Source organism: Miniopterus schreibersii (genome assembly GCF_964146895.1).
Source record: "Miniopterus schreibersii genome assembly, chromosome: 1".
Lineage (NCBI taxonomy): Eukaryota > Metazoa > Chordata > Mammalia > Chiroptera > Miniopteridae > Miniopterus > Miniopterus schreibersii.
In genome coordinates, this window is record NC_138101.1 from 50,728,213 (window position 1) to 50,744,226 (window position 16,014).

General features: G+C 38.3%; 1 protein-coding gene across 14 annotated transcripts in view; it reads right to left on the reverse strand.

Annotated features, from left to right (window-relative positions):
• MAPK10 (mitogen-activated protein kinase 10) overlaps positions 1-16,014 on the reverse strand; it is a 249,390-nt gene that overhangs the window by 226,785 nt on the left and 6,591 nt on the right. The gene's annotated exons all lie outside the window — the stretch shown is intronic.

The following is a 16,014-nucleotide window of genomic DNA, read 5'->3' on the forward strand; positions in this document are numbered from 1 at the left end:
AGCCCACCCCAGTTTCCTAAACTTTAAGCACACATATGCCACTGCCTCCCGGATATCTCAAATGCCACATGTCCACGGCTGAATTCATCTTCCTTCCAAGCCTGTTCCTCCTCCAGTGTTCCTTGTCTCTAAAATTGCAGTCACCACCCACACAGTCATTCACGCCAGAAAGCAGAAATCATGTCTGACTCTGTCATTCCCCTCATCTTTCCAATGCAAACAAGTCCTGCAGATTCTACCTACCTCCTAAATATTCCTTGAACACATTCACTTCTCTTCTAACTCTGCAGCAATTAGTCCAGACCACCCCTCTGCCTCTCCCGGACCACAGCAATAGCTTCCTTGTCTCCATCAGTCATACCTTCTCCAATCATTTTCCATACAGCTAACACTAACATCTGACCATGTTTCCAACCCTTTGCTTAAAACTCTTCTGTTGTAATAACAATGGGATACAAAGCTCTTCATAATGTGACTGGCCCCTGCATACTTCTTACGCTTCACTTATTAGCCCTCTTTCTCTTGCACAACTTGCAGCTCTTCAAATCTCTGTCGCCTCTGGACCTTCACAGATGCTGTTTTTCCAGCTGGGAACGCATTCCCATTCCACCAACCTCCCTCCTTCATCTGGTTAATTCCTACCCAACCATCTTGATTCAAGGAGGCTTTCTCTGAAACCTAAACTATGTTTAATACCTTTGTTATATGCTCACAAAAAATACTATAGTCCAGGTGATAATAATTCTCATATTTTATTTAAATATTTAAAGTTGACACAAATAAATTATGTAATTACAAACTATGATACATGCTATGAAGAAAAATGTCTGTTTCCCTAACCCCATGAGGATGAGACCTTTTCTGAGTTCAATGCCTAGAATAACAAGCACTCAGAAAATATAGTTTATATACATGCATATCAATGCATACAAAAAGAGATATATCATCAATGCCAACAGGAAGAAATAAGGGGAAAGGAAGGAAAGAAGAAAGAAAGAAGAGGAAAGAAAGAAAGAAAGAAAGAAAGAAAGAAAGAAAGAAAGAAAGAAAGAAAGAAAGAAAGAAAGAAAGAAAGAAAGAAAGAAAGAAAGAAAGAAAGAAAGAAAGAAAGGGGGAGGGAGGGAGGGAGGGAGGGAGGGAGGGAGGGAGGGAGGGAGGGAGGGAGGGAGGGAGGGAAGGAGAAATCCTAATTTCTTACCTGCACTTATCTGTTACATTCTCTGAGGGCCTTAACTGTCAACACCCATCTCCAAACATCACCCTATATCTCAATGTCATCTCCATAGCTTTGATGAAGTAAAAGCTAACTCATCAAATGCCTGTGCTAACCCTTGATATATGTTTTATTTTGACCAGCAGATATAAATAATTTGTTCTACATGTTATACACTATGTTAGGCATTAAACTGCATTAAAATTCAAGACCATAAAGCTCTTAGAAGCTTAAAGGTAAAATAAATGCCATTTGTATCAAGCATGTATAAGACATTGGCATATAAACACTGTGAAAAATGATTTTTAAAATTTAAAATCTGTCCATAATGATCCTGCTTTAGAGTATAAGGTAATAAATGACCACCAGATAATGTTGCTATAGGTAGAAATGAGAGGCTAAAAATAAGTTGGTTTTTAAAATATTTGTGCTTTTTATCTTCTTGCTCCCTTTCTCACCCTCTCCTTCTTCCATCACCTTCTCTCCCCTCTCTCTCCAATTGATAATACATCCTATTACTCCCATGTCAGAGATGCCATCCTAAATTGGAAATTAGTCAAAAGAAATCAAACTAGATTCAAAAGATTTTCTAACTATCCTGCAAGGCTATCATTTAAAATTGAAAGCAAAATAAAGAGCTTCCCAGACAAAAATAAGCTAAAAGAGTTCATTACCACCGAGCCAGTATTGCAAGAAATGCTAAAGGGCCTGCTTTAAAATGAAGAAAGAAAACAAGAAATCAAGAAAGAGAGAAACATAGGTATAAAGAATAAAATAGCAATAAATAAGTACCTATCAATAATAACCTTAAATGTAAACAGGTTAAATGCTCCAATCAGAAGACATAGGGTAGCTGAATGGAGTAAAAAAATAGGACCTAAATATATGCTGTCTGTAAGAGACCCACCTCAGAACAAAAGATTCACACAGACTGAAAGTGAAGGGATGGAAAAAAACATTCCATGCAAATGGAAACAAAAAAAAAAGCTGGGGTAGTAATACTTATATTTAACAAAATAGACTTCAAAACAAATGCCATATCAAGAGACAAAGAAGGTCACTACATAATACTAAAGGGATCGATCCAACAAGAGGATGTAACCCTTGTAAACACATATGCACCCAAATAGAAGCACCCAAATAAATAACAAAAATCTTGGTTGACATTAAGGGAGAGACTGACAGCAATATAGTCATAGTAGGGGATTTTAACACCCTACTGTCATCAATGGAGAGATCATCAGACAAAATATCAACAAGGCAACAACAGCCTTAAATGGCACACTAGAACAGATGGATTTAATTGACATTTACAGAACATTCCATCCCAAAGCTGCAGAATATACATTCCTCTCAAGTGCACATGGAACATTCCCAAAGAAAGGCCACATGTTAGGACACAAAATAAGTCTTAATAAATTCAAGAAAATTAAAATCATATCAAGTATCTTCTCTGACCACAATAGTATGAAACTAGACATCAACTACAATTAAAAAAACTGGAAAAAATTTAAACACATGGAGGCTAAATAGCATGCTATTAAACAATTAATGGGTTAAAAATGAGATCAAAGAAGAAATCAAAAGTTACCTGAAACAAATGAAAATGATCACACAACAACCCCAAATCTATGGGACACAGTGAAAGCAGTCCTGAGAGGGAAGTTCATAGCACTACAGGCCTACCTCAAGAAGCAAGAAAAACCTCAAATAAACAATCTAACCCTCTACCTCAAAGAACTAGAAAAAGCAGGATAGCCAAAGAACATATATGCACAGCCCACGAGCACAACCAACAGTGTGGGACAGGCCAGAGGGGGTGAGGGGTGGGGACTGGGTGGAGGTGGGCAAAGCAGGAGAAAATGGGGGACATCTGAAATAGTCTTAACAACAAAAATAAAGTTAAAAAAAAAAAAAGAATCCCCTACCAGCATTCAAGCTCCCACTGGTTTGCCCAAATATTCCATTATTACTAAACTGGTCATTTTATCCTTACTGTATATGCTTTCCTAATATCTATCTATCTGCCTTTGCCCACAGTCCAATTGCTCAAATTTTATTTCTATTAATCCAATCCATGCTTTCTTTAATATGTAATGCAAGGCCTTCTCTTCTCCTCTCCTTCCTTCTCCAAACTCTTCTTCTCAGGATGCCTATGGAAATTGGCTTTTTTAATCTTATATTTGCAGAGAAATGGAGGATCTGCAAAGCAGGCTCACACACATTATTTCACTTTTATAAACAAACAGTAGAGTACTATTTTATAGACTCATTTTTTCCTACAGTCCCCAGCTATACCCTTTCCACAGCTTGCTCTTCCCAATCCTAGTCGGGGTCACCCAGGAGCATACATGCTAATGAGGAAGAAAATGAAATTACTTTTTTATTTTTCTGAAAAGTACCTCAGGGTATTTGCCATGATAACAACTAAGTTCTTTTTCTTATTTCAATAATGAAACTGTTTGGTAATGATCCAAAGCAAACCAATCTTTTTCAAAGTTTTTAGTGTTCAAATAACAATAATAAAATGTAATTCTCTTCTCTAGCCAGACAGCGTATTAAAATGTTTTATACTCAGTTCTCTCGGAAACTATGGGATATGCACTACATGCCCATTTTATAGATAAAGAATTAAGTCTTAAAAGTGTTAACTAATTGCCCAACATCAGATTGGAAATTTGATCTGATCTGAATGACTTGGAGGCGGGCGCCCTTGGGCACCACGCTTTGCCGGGCAGGCCCTATTCTATTGCACAGAGTGGAACAGCAAGGCTGCAGTGCAGGACAGTCATCTCAGCTATCACCAGGGCCACACGGAATATAAAGCACAGTAAAGAACATTTTTTAATTAAAATAAATAAATAGCAAATGTGTGCAACTGCTTGGGGCCTCAGACAGTCATGCAGTGACTAAGGCAAGCAGCAGGAAAGGAGAGAGGCTGAAGCTAAATAAGATGAGAAGTGTTCTGTAAACCCTGCTCTCACCTCAGCCCCAAGACAGGAGGATCTCATCTTAGATGCGAAGGGCTGAGGCTTCACTTGCATACACAACCACAGAGACCTCAGGTTCCCCTTTCACAGCACTGCCTCACCTTTTCTCCTGTAGAGCTACTTACAAATCTTCATTTTAACCAGAATTTTCCAACTGTATGAATAGATTTAGGATTTGAAAGAGAGCGGGACAGAGTGAGAGTCTCAACCATTAGCCTAACAGTCTAATTTCATTCTCTAAACCTTACATTCAACTTTTTTCTTTATCCTCTTAAGAGGCAGTAAAATGTAATTCAGAAGTATACAGGTTCTGCTCTGCTACTCACTAAGTGTGGGACCTTGAACATGTTACTTAACCTCTCTCTGCTGCAATTTGCTCATCTACAAAATGGGCACATAATAATAGTACCTACCTCACCGTGAAGTATTGTGAAAAATAAATGAGATAATATTTGTAACATACTCAGGGATATTACCTGGTTGAGAATAAATTCTCTATAAGTATTTACTATTATAATCACTATATAATACGTGTGTCATAAGGATTAAAAAATAGTAGCTAATATTCAATGATAATCATGTGAAGTTATTTCCATTTATTTCTCACACAAACCCTATGAACTAAATACTATCACTGTCCTAATTAAAAAGAAACAAAGGCTCAGAGAGGTTATGGAGAAATCCAAGATTACCTAAGCAGTAAGTAAGTTAGGACTCAGCCCAGATTCCAGAACCAACTCGTAACCACCATGCTGTTTCAGCTGGGTGATCATACCTGCTGACAGGTACTGAAGTTTTGTTCTGTGCCAAGCATTGTTCTAATAACTTGACATCTCTGATATCTTATATATCTTATGAAAATTCAAATTCTCAAGCTATCTTATGAGACCAATGTTTTTTTTCAATTACAGTTTACTTTCAATATTATTTTGTATTGGTTTCAGGTGTGCAGTATAGTGATTATACAATCATATACTTTACAAAGTGCTGTACTCGATATTTCTAGTACCCACCTGGCACTATACACAGTTACCTCAATGTCATTGGCTATATTCCCTGTGCTGTACTTTACATCCCTGTAACTACCAATTTGTACTTCTTAATCCTTTCACCTCTTTCACCAAGTCCACCCACCCCTCTCCCCTCTGGCAACCACCACTCTGATGAGACCATTGTTTTTATTGGTCCCATTTTACAGATGAGAAAACCAAGAGACCAGGCATCAGGTAACATGGCCAAGATCACACAACTAGCAAACTGGTAAAGTAAGTGTACCTCACATTGAAAGTAGACAAAGCCGAGGTGCCTAAATTTAAATCTGTGACCTAACATTAGATTATCACAGTTTTCAAAATGGAAACTTCCTCCTGATATAGTCATTTGAACAATTTCTAAGCCGGAAGGATTAAGACAGATAATCAACACTGGAATCACGAAAGAAGGCACTGATTAAATGCTAATATATCCTGATTTGCCTTACTACTCAATCATTTTCCCACCTCTAAGAGCAGCTATTTTCAACAGTCATTTTCTTCTGTCCTCTACAATTTGAATAGATTCACTATTAACAAATATGGATTTTCTTAGGAAACAAGCCTATTGCCTCCATTTGGTTCCTGTCCCATAGAAGTTAGACAATGCAGCAAGAGATAATGGATGAATATTCAGTCCATGCAACTATGACAAGAGGAGAATCTGCCAATGATGTATCTGGCCCAAACTCACAGGAACTTCTTAGCATCCCTTATCCATAGTAATGAATAAGAACCGGTTGGGTACTGAGCAGAACTATAGTAATCCAATAACTCTTGGTGTACTTCTGCAAATTGGAAAAATGAGCCTTGGTTCGATGAGCAGAGCACAGGTTTAGTTGTAGCCCCAGCCACCCATGGAGCCTCAACACTATATACCAAGGGCTTGGTGTATGTTCCAAACAGATCTCAATGGATCTGAGCTAATATGGGAAGGTGCCTTTGAAGTCCAGAGAAACATGATTGATAGCAAAGTCAGAAGCGTACTATTGCAGATCCTGAGAACAGATTAAGTAAAATACAAGGGTCAATAAGGAAGGTGGTAAGCAAAATTTCTTTATAGAAAGATTGTGTGGGAGGATAGCAATGTGCCATGGAAAATAATACCAGTCAGATGGTCAGAACAAGTTATTGAATCCCTTATATTTACAGCAGAATTATGTAATTGATTTGCTAGGTGAAAGAAAGCCCAATAGGAATATACATAAAGAGACAATGAATAAAATTTAAGATTTGGGGAATTCTTCAGAATGTTAATCTAGGTTTAAAAAAGGGTTGTTGATGATCAATTGTGTGGTCACAAATTAACTATTGGAGACAAATAATAAATTAAGAAGATCCTTATTAGGAAAGAAGACATGGCAACAATAATGGTAATAAATGTGACCAAAACCAAAATCTGGCAGTTACTGGGCACTTAATACTATGTGCTTTGCATTGATACCCTCACAATAGCCTTATGAGATCAGTACTATTATTAGCACCACTTTACAGATAAGAAAACTGAAGCTTAAGAGATTATGTGACTTAACCAGGATCTCATAGGAAGAAGAGAATTTGGTTTAAACCCACATGGTCTAATTCTGGATTTTACATGCTTGACCACCATACTATACAGCTATGTATTAAATTAATGGAAGTAGCCATAATTAACAAGAGCACAGATGTGAGCACTGGACATATCAAATGTGGTCCCACCTCAATATGCATAGAGAAAAGTCAGGATAATTAAGTCCCTGATAGCGATGGAAAACCTTACCAGAACAGTGTTGAAATAACGAGACACTGAAATGCAAACACCCTTCAAAAGACTCCTCTACTAACCAGGAAACTAGTTCACAAAAAGCAAGATTCATAATAAACAAGATGGAATGGACTTCCATGCCCGGCTTCATCTTCCCACTCTGGAACTGACAGAGAAGTTTGCTGTGCAGGCATTTTGGGGTAATGGCCTTACTCTTATTAACAGTGGCAACCGTTGCAGGCCGTATTTCCTATCTGCACAGCAGCCTTGGACACGGAGCCAGCGCACCTGGCGACACTCGCATTTGCTTTACCGAGGCTGAGACGGACAGAGCGCCCGTGTCAGGAGCCCGTCGGTCCTCGTGGGCTCCTGCGACACAGGCAGGCGGCGGGCCAGCTCCACGCCTGGCACGTGAGAAAGCAGAGCCCCAGATCCCGCGTGCAACTGCTCAGCCCCATCACGGGGAGCCCGCAGTAGGGGCATGGAGAATGCGGACCCTCCCTCCCCACTGGCTGAGGCCCCTCTCGCACAACTTCTTACTACGAACTGCCTGAACCCGGAGGCCTTCTCTCCCCGGACCCCTCTCGGCCGGTTCACACGGATTCAAGCTGGGTTCTCACCCCCTCCTCCCCCCATTCTCTCCTCTCCAAACCGCTCTCAACGCTGCTGCCAAAATCATCTTCTTAAACCTGCTCAGAAAACCTGGGCAGCTGCAGCTCTTCCCTCTCCATAGAAACAGATCCCAAGTCCTTCGTAGACACTGGCGACCTCCCTCCGTCCAGGCTCTGGCTGTGTTCCCAGCCCCATCGCCGAGTGCCTTTGCCTTTGGCCCAGGGCCCCCAGGCCCAAGCTTCTGAACCCCAAACCCACTCTGCTCCTTGCTCATTCAGTGTCCTTTTCCAGAAGTAACCTTTTCACCTCCAACAATATCAAAATTCTCTCCACAAGTCTACTCCAATGCTCTCTTCCACAAATCCCTTCCAATACTTCAGATGAAAATGGCTGCTCCCTTCAACTCTACAAAGCAGTTTAACCTTTGTTTCTCATCATATTCTATCTAGGGCTATTGTGAATTATGAAAGTAATTTTGTCGTATTAGAATGTTTTATCATTGAGATTCACAGAGTCAATCTTGTGTCAGGCCCTGTAACAACTAATGAGAAACAGATCTCTGCCTTCGTGGAGGTTACAGTCTTATAGCCTTTCTCATCTATAATTCCCCCTCTGAATAAGAAAACACACCATTTTCTCAGTTTTTACCAAGGATGGTATACAAGCAGTACCATTCTAGATACATAAAAGAGATGTTAATTCATTAAATACAACAGATGCTTTTCAGAAGTGGTTCTCAAGTATAGTACACAGACCCCCTGAAGGCCCCCAAGACCCTTCCAGGGGTGGTCACTGATGTCGAAACTAATTCCAAATAAAATTAATGCACAGTTTGCTGTTTTCATTCTCATTTCCTCTCAGATATAGTGTAGTGTCTACCAAGGGCTGAATGACATGTGATATAACAACAGATTGAAAGCATAAGTAGATAAGAGAATTCAGCTGTCTTCTATTAAATCAGTCATTAAACAGATTTGCAAAAATGTAAAACAATGCCACTTTATAACAAAATTATTTTGCAAAAAGTAGTTTTCACTAAAAGATACACTATTTTATCTTAACTTCTAATGTATTTTCTGTTGTTAATTCTTAAATGAATTACATAAATATTTTAAATTTATATCTTAATTCCTAATATTGTAAATACCAATGGATAGAACCCACATAAACAAAAGCTCTTTGGGTTCCTCAATAATTCTCAAGCACATAGAGACTGTGAGACCACAAAGTCTGAGAACTGCTTGCTGCCTTAGAACACAGAGACTCGTGTCTTTCTGCGGAACCCCAGCTGAGAATGCCTGGGAGACAGCTAGTCATTTGTAATTGCAATGTTCCCTGAACATGACATCTATAAGTTTTTCCCCTTTCCTTCCCACCCAAAGGCCTCTAGCTTGATAGTGAGCTGCTTAAGAGCAGAGGCTAAATAGAATTTATTCTTTTTGCTGCAGCACCTAGCACATAGGGGGCAGCCGGGGAGGGAGCGAGGGGAGGGAGGCAGGCAGAAAGGGAAGGAGGGAGAAAGGGAGAATTGTGCCTCATTTATTCCTCAGAGATTCTACCACGGTAATCTGCCTATTAAAAATACCTGTTAACCTTCATGTAAACGTGTTGAATTGATAATATCTAAAGTGATCCAAATGCCAATAGTTTCACCTGGTATGTTGGTAAATCCCAGCACAGCTTAGAAACCATGGTTTTTATAGGCAATTTTAAAAGATTCCTCTCATAAGTAAATCAATGAACAAACATTTGTGCACACCAGTCCTTCAATAACAGAGACAACTTTTAGATAAAGAAAGATACACATTTGGGAAATAGATGTAGTCAATTTGGTTGCCTATGCATAAATGACATCCCATAAAAAAGTCTCAGTATTTACAAGTGACTTCCTATACGTAAAATATCTTGTCTCTTGATTTAGAATGAGATGGGTAGAATTAGACTAAAAATAAATAAAGGAGGACAATTAAAACAAAACTGAGCATTGGCAAACCTGTCTTCACGACCCTTCTAAGCCTCCCGCTGGCCTGTTCTTCCCTTCCATCCATCATGAAGCTGCGTCCTCACAAAAGTCCCCTCGCAGGCCACGCCTACCCTCAGCGGAGCACTCCTCTTGGGCCTGGTCTTTTGGGTACCATCCCATGCTTCCATTTCATCTGTATCATTTATTCCACATAATTTTCACAATTAGAAAGAAATTTAAACATCATCTATCACAACTCCCTCACACACATCTGAAGCTCAGCTAGGTTAACACTTGCCCAAGGGAATATTAACTCATATCATCAAGGTTTCTTCCTTTTCCAGAGACTATAGGTACAATGAACATTTTAAAACAATCTGATAAACCCTTAACAAAGCACTCCATCCCAGACCTATCTTGATCCCTCCGCATATAAAAATCTTTCCTATGTATCCTGTTCTTTTAGCTTCCTATGTTAATGCATTAAGACATTTATCCAAGTATGAATATTATCTATGATTCAAAATCCATTCTCACTAATTTATACCTTAACTCAAGTTAATTTATCAGATTAACTAGCCAACCAATTTACCTCATAACATTTCTTTTTTAACAGAAACAGTCTTCAACCAAATAAGTTGTGGGAATTTCACACATTATATTGGGTTCAGAAGCAAAGAGTTGAGAAACAGAGTGTATTTTGGCTCCTTAAATTATGACACAGAGTCAGACATCTATACTCAGGACCAAGGCAAGAAAAGAAATTCAATGCCTTAGATCTGATTGCCTGTGATGTTCCACACTGCTGACCTGAACCCTGGTTAGCAAGATGATAGTCAACAGACACATGACAGAATATATTTGGCTGAAACTCATAAAAGATTTTAAAATATAGCCTAAATTAATACTTTCCCACCCACTACTTCACATAGTTTCTCCTAACTTATTTTATTCAATCTTTTTTGGGGGATAGAGGGTGTAATTTCTTTAAAGCTTAATAAACTAAATTGCAATTGTGTTGACTCTTAACATTTATAAATGACTTTCTAAAGACAATTCTGTCAAGGTTATCCACTCTCAAGTTTAAAGGAGCCTGAAAATGAGCCTTCAGGATTTAAAGCACCAGCAAACCACCTAGACCTTCCAAAAGTACAACTGGAAAGAAAACTTTAAAACACCTGGCATATATAACTTCTGGTATCTACACTATAAATAATAGCTTATCATATGTAATTATTGCTGCTAAACTGTAGACTAAATTTTTCAATAAACCCTAATCTGAAAAGGTTTCTTAGGTTAACCAAATATTCATTAAGATCTCATACTTTAATTTTAATAAGAGTTTCTCTAATACTGGTTATTGAAATATAGACTTCTTTATGAAGAATCTGAGATATGCTAAAATTTATACTAACTCATCTTTTACATAAGCTCCAGTAAAACACCAACTTCTAAAGGAAAACATTATTCTTTTCCTGATCTGACATCAATTACTTGGGATCTCTCAAACAGTGAGAGTCCCATCTCCATCTTCATAGGAAATATAGCCTGAAGTTCCACCAATCAGTGAAAAGCCTTTAAAATTTTATACAATGTGAGAGCTACTTATGTTAGTTTCACTAAGGTTAAATAGGCCTAAGAACTTAGTTTCCCATCTTGGTAACTTGAAGCCACAGAGAAGCAAGACAGAGCAGCCTTGTAATGACAAGTTTCTAAATATTTTCTTATACATCTCATCTGTGAGGTATTTTGTTCCACAAACCTATTATGCTCATTTCTATCTCTTTCTATTTTGACAATGTTGTTATCATTTCTTGGAAGCCCTGCTCTTACCCTTACCTGGAATTCAAACCATATCAATATTTTAAGGCTCCATTCAGGTCCAACTTTCACCTTTAATACCGAGGACACAACCTAGAGATAAAAAAGAAAGTGCTCCCCAGTTGGACTCCCGGGCTCTACCACCACTAGCTGCATGACCTGACGCAAGTTTGCTTCAGTTTTGTTACGTGTAAGATAGGAATGCTCAATAGGAATTCCGTGATAATTAAATTAAGTATTGCACACAAAGTGCTTTTAACAGTGTGTAGCACAAAATAATCACTCAATAGTTACTATTACAATCTTTATTATAACCCTCATTCTTCCCAAACCTCTCTAAATAACCATAGACTCCTAATCCGTTAGGACCTTAGGCCTCAGAGGTCATTTAGTTCAATCTCCCACGTAAAGCAGTATCATTTGGTCAACCATGAAATGGTTAAATACCTGCACTGCTAGAAAGTTCACTACTTTTCAAAAAACACAGACTCTGAAACGATTCTAATAATCAGAAAGTTCTGTTATGTATGGTACCTACTCTCTACTCACTGGTCTCTTATTTCTGTCTCCTGCACAATTTCAAAACAAACCTGCATCCTCTATCCTCTTTAACACAATATTCCAGTTTCTGACAAGCTAAAAGGACAGTAGGACACTTCGTTTAGGAAGGTAAAACTAATTTTGGCAAAATTTAATCAACAACAAAAATAATAAAACTGAACTGTTTTATGAGAAATTAGGGTGATCTCTGGATTCTGAAGGATTTGGCAAACAGTATTCACAGTTATCACCCGATCTGGTTAAGTAAGATTGTAGACACCTCTGTCAGCTGCTTTCCAAATTTATGCAGAGGTACAAGTTTGGGTGCCTTTTTTATAGGCTAGTTATTTCTCTGCAAAGTCCCCTTGGCTGCACTTTATTCTCCTCATGATTTCCTTTTCCTGCCTCTGCTTCTATTTTCTATCTCTCTCTCTCGCCTGCTCTCTCGCTCGCTCTCTCATTTCTTTCATCAATTATTCAACAAACATAGACGCACTGTGCTAGGCCTGGAAAGGTCGAAGGTAATGAAATCTGGCTCAGATTACCCCCAGGCTGTGGTAGCTCAGTGGCTACGGTGCATAGGCTACTGTGAGGACTCCAGGAAGAAATGAATGACTGGTTTCTAAAGGAAGGAAACACCTGATGAAGTCGAAAGTACCTCTCAAGCTTTAAATCACCCGAGAATCTTGTTTGAAAGATCCTGAGTCACGTATCAAGCTCTCAGATGATGCCCATGCTGTGGGTCCCCGGACCATCCTTTGAACCGCGAAGGTCTTAAGGGATGACTCCTGGCTTAGTAAAGGACGGCCGGGGTGGAAAGAGGCAGAACAGACAGCGTGCAGCACATCACCGACGTGAGGAACGCCGAGCGCCTGTGCTGAGGCTCAGGCACAGTGGCGGCCCAGGCAATCGGAGAGATCATTAGTTCCTAAACTGGCACAGATGGGAATATGCTACAATTTAAGGAAAGGAGAATTTATTTCATAGGTGATGGAACATATCAAAGTAAGCAAGGCAACTAGTTACATGGTAACAACTGCAAATCAGATCTGGTGACTCCAGTGGTATAATCATGGGCAAGAAGATAGGATGCTAGGCTACGCAACCTGCTAACAATGATGACGAGGGCCTAACTTGTGGCAGTAATAATAGATTCGCTTAGAGGGAAATGACTTGGGAAATGTTGGAGATGAAGCAGGCTGATTGTATTTTCACTTATTAATTTAAAAATTAGGCAAGTTGTCATTTCTTTGCAAGCCTGGTGTCTATTCTTAACCTGAAATTTAGCAGCACGTTATCTTGAACAAGCCACTTAACTTCTTTTTGCATCAGTTTCCACATTTGAAAACAGTGAAGAGTTGACCCAAATAAACATTGTGGGTCTTTTTAAATGCTAAACTTTATGATCCTATGAACTGAATTCATCTCTTATTAAATCATGGAATCATAGAATGTATTCTTAAAACTTACCACAATACCCGGAATATAAATATGCATTCTATGACTAATATTTAGTCATACAGGTATTAAAACTTGAGATTTTAAAAAATCCTCCCTCTTCTTCACCCACGACATTCATTACTGAGTCCAGTTGCTTTGTACTTATGTCCTACTGGTAAGTCTTTGGTTTATGCCTTTATTCTTTTTTAACTAGATTTCTGCAATAGCACCAAAATGTTCTCTCTGGCTCCAATCTAATCACTTTCTATACACCATTCAAGAAATTGAAGAACTCTGGAGTCAGAACGACCTGGGCTTGAATGCTAAGTCCACTATTTCTTGGCTGTGTGGCTGCTGGCAAGTTATTTAACCTCTTTAAACCTGCGTTTCCTTATCTATAAATCATAAAAATGATATGAAGATGAAATGGCTGCAAAGAGCTTACCACAGTGCCTATTACACAGTGAGAACTCAATAAATGTTAGTTATTATTTTGAAACACAAATCTCATAAAGACTTGAGCAGACGCTTCACAAAAGAGGAAAGTCAAATGGCCAATAAAAAATGAAAAGATCTTCATTAATAATCAACAAAATGCAAATTAAAACTTCCATAAGTGCAATTATGTATCCACCTGATTAGCAAAATTTAAGAACTTATAAATCAAGTGTTGATGAGGACACAGAGCTTCTCATACATTGCTGATATAACCAATTGGGGAAAATATTTTAGTATTATTTAGAAAAACTAAATGTGTACATACCCCAAATTCAGTTCATTTCCTTGCTGTTTATCCTAGAGAAGGTCTTATACATGTGTATTAGAATCTAAGAGCAATAACTTACGTATGTATAAAGAGTATTGTGTGTGTGTGTGTATATATATATATATATACACATAATAATTTTATTTATTATAAATATATTTATTAAATAAATATCAATATAACTCAGGTAATATATATATTAGTATAAGTAATATTGAAAAAATCCAAATGTCCATCAACAGTAGAATGGGTAATTAAATTTAGTATATTCATGAAACAGAATATTATCTAACAATTTGCATGAATAAACTACATGCATCAACACAGAAGAAGAACTGTGCAATGTGTAGCAAAATCAGGTGATTCAGAATATATATTATATGATTACAAATGGAAAGCCAACAAAGAAAAGTAAGGGAACAAGTGTGACAACAGGCAGGGTAGTGGTTAGCGGTTACCTGTAGTGGGGAAGGAAAAGCATGTGATCTTAAAGGAGCACACAGACTCACTGGGAGTCTATATCTTAATATGAGTGATGGTTATGTGATGTTTACTTTATAATTATTCCTTAAACTGTACTTTTTATACACTTTTCTATGTGCATGACATATTTCACAATTAAGAAAATAAATGTGATCAGGCACCTATTTAAAATCTTTCAAAAGTTCTTCATTTTGGAATAAAACCCAAACTCCTGAGCTTTGTCTAAGAGATCCTTTATTATATATCTTCTATATCCCTCTTCATCTCCACCACCCCCATTTATGCCCCAGCAGCGTGACATGTAGTCCCCCCAAACAGTCGTGCTCTCTCAAGCTTGTGGACCCTTGAAAAATGTCCCCACAGCTCCCCTTCCTCTGGCTAGCCTCCTATTGTCCTTAACATTCAGCCAAAGTACCACTCCCTCCAGGAAGCTCCCTTGACAAATCCCCACCTGTATTGGACTCTCCCCCTCTGCACTTCCCTTAGCACCCGATGCCGCCCACTTAACAGCACAGTATAAGCACCACGCTCTAGAATATTCCGCACCCTTCTGATGGCACATTTAACTGTGCTGCACCTTTAGACTGAAAGCTCCTTCAAAGCAGGCACTGTCTCTTTCATCCATCCCAGAGATAAAGATGATCAGCACAGATTCTCAATAAATGTGTGCTCAGTGAACAAATGTTTAAGATGGGGCAGCATATGTTTTCTACATGACTGGGAAAGATACATAACTCAAATTATTTAGTCCAGCCATATAAAATTGCCCTTACTTTAGATTGAAAACAGTTGACTATGAGCAATTTAATACATGCTGATTAAGCACAGAATAGTTATGACTATTATATCTGCCTTCTCAACCTAACTGCAATGAAAATCATGATGCGAAATAAGCAGAGGGTTAATTTCACCAGTCTTCTGCAGGTATAGGTTATGCCTTAATAAGGTATAGGTTATGCCTTAACTCACAGGGCAGCCTGCCTACCCAGAGTTATACAAGCCGCTAAGCAAGTGAAAGAGAGCTATTGATCACTAGCTCACAACAGAGCCTTTTGGAGCCTTACAAGCACCGCTGTCATATTGTATTTCTAAAAGCTGTAAGTTGACAGATAACTGGTTCATCTCTGCTGGAGTCTATTGATTATTGACTTCTGTAACCATGAAGCATCAAGTATTCGGTTAAAAAGTATATTTTGCCTGTGTATGCTGATATTTTTATAATATTTTTAAAAAATTATTCCAACTAGCAGAGCAACTGGATCTATTTTTAATATTGTTTTTATCAAGCAAAAGGATTTGTAGGCTAAAATGCCCATAAATTGAGTTTTATAAAACTGCAATATGATTTCTCTTCCCTTATTTCTAAAGATCTAAATGTTACGTTAATATATATATACACATATATATATTC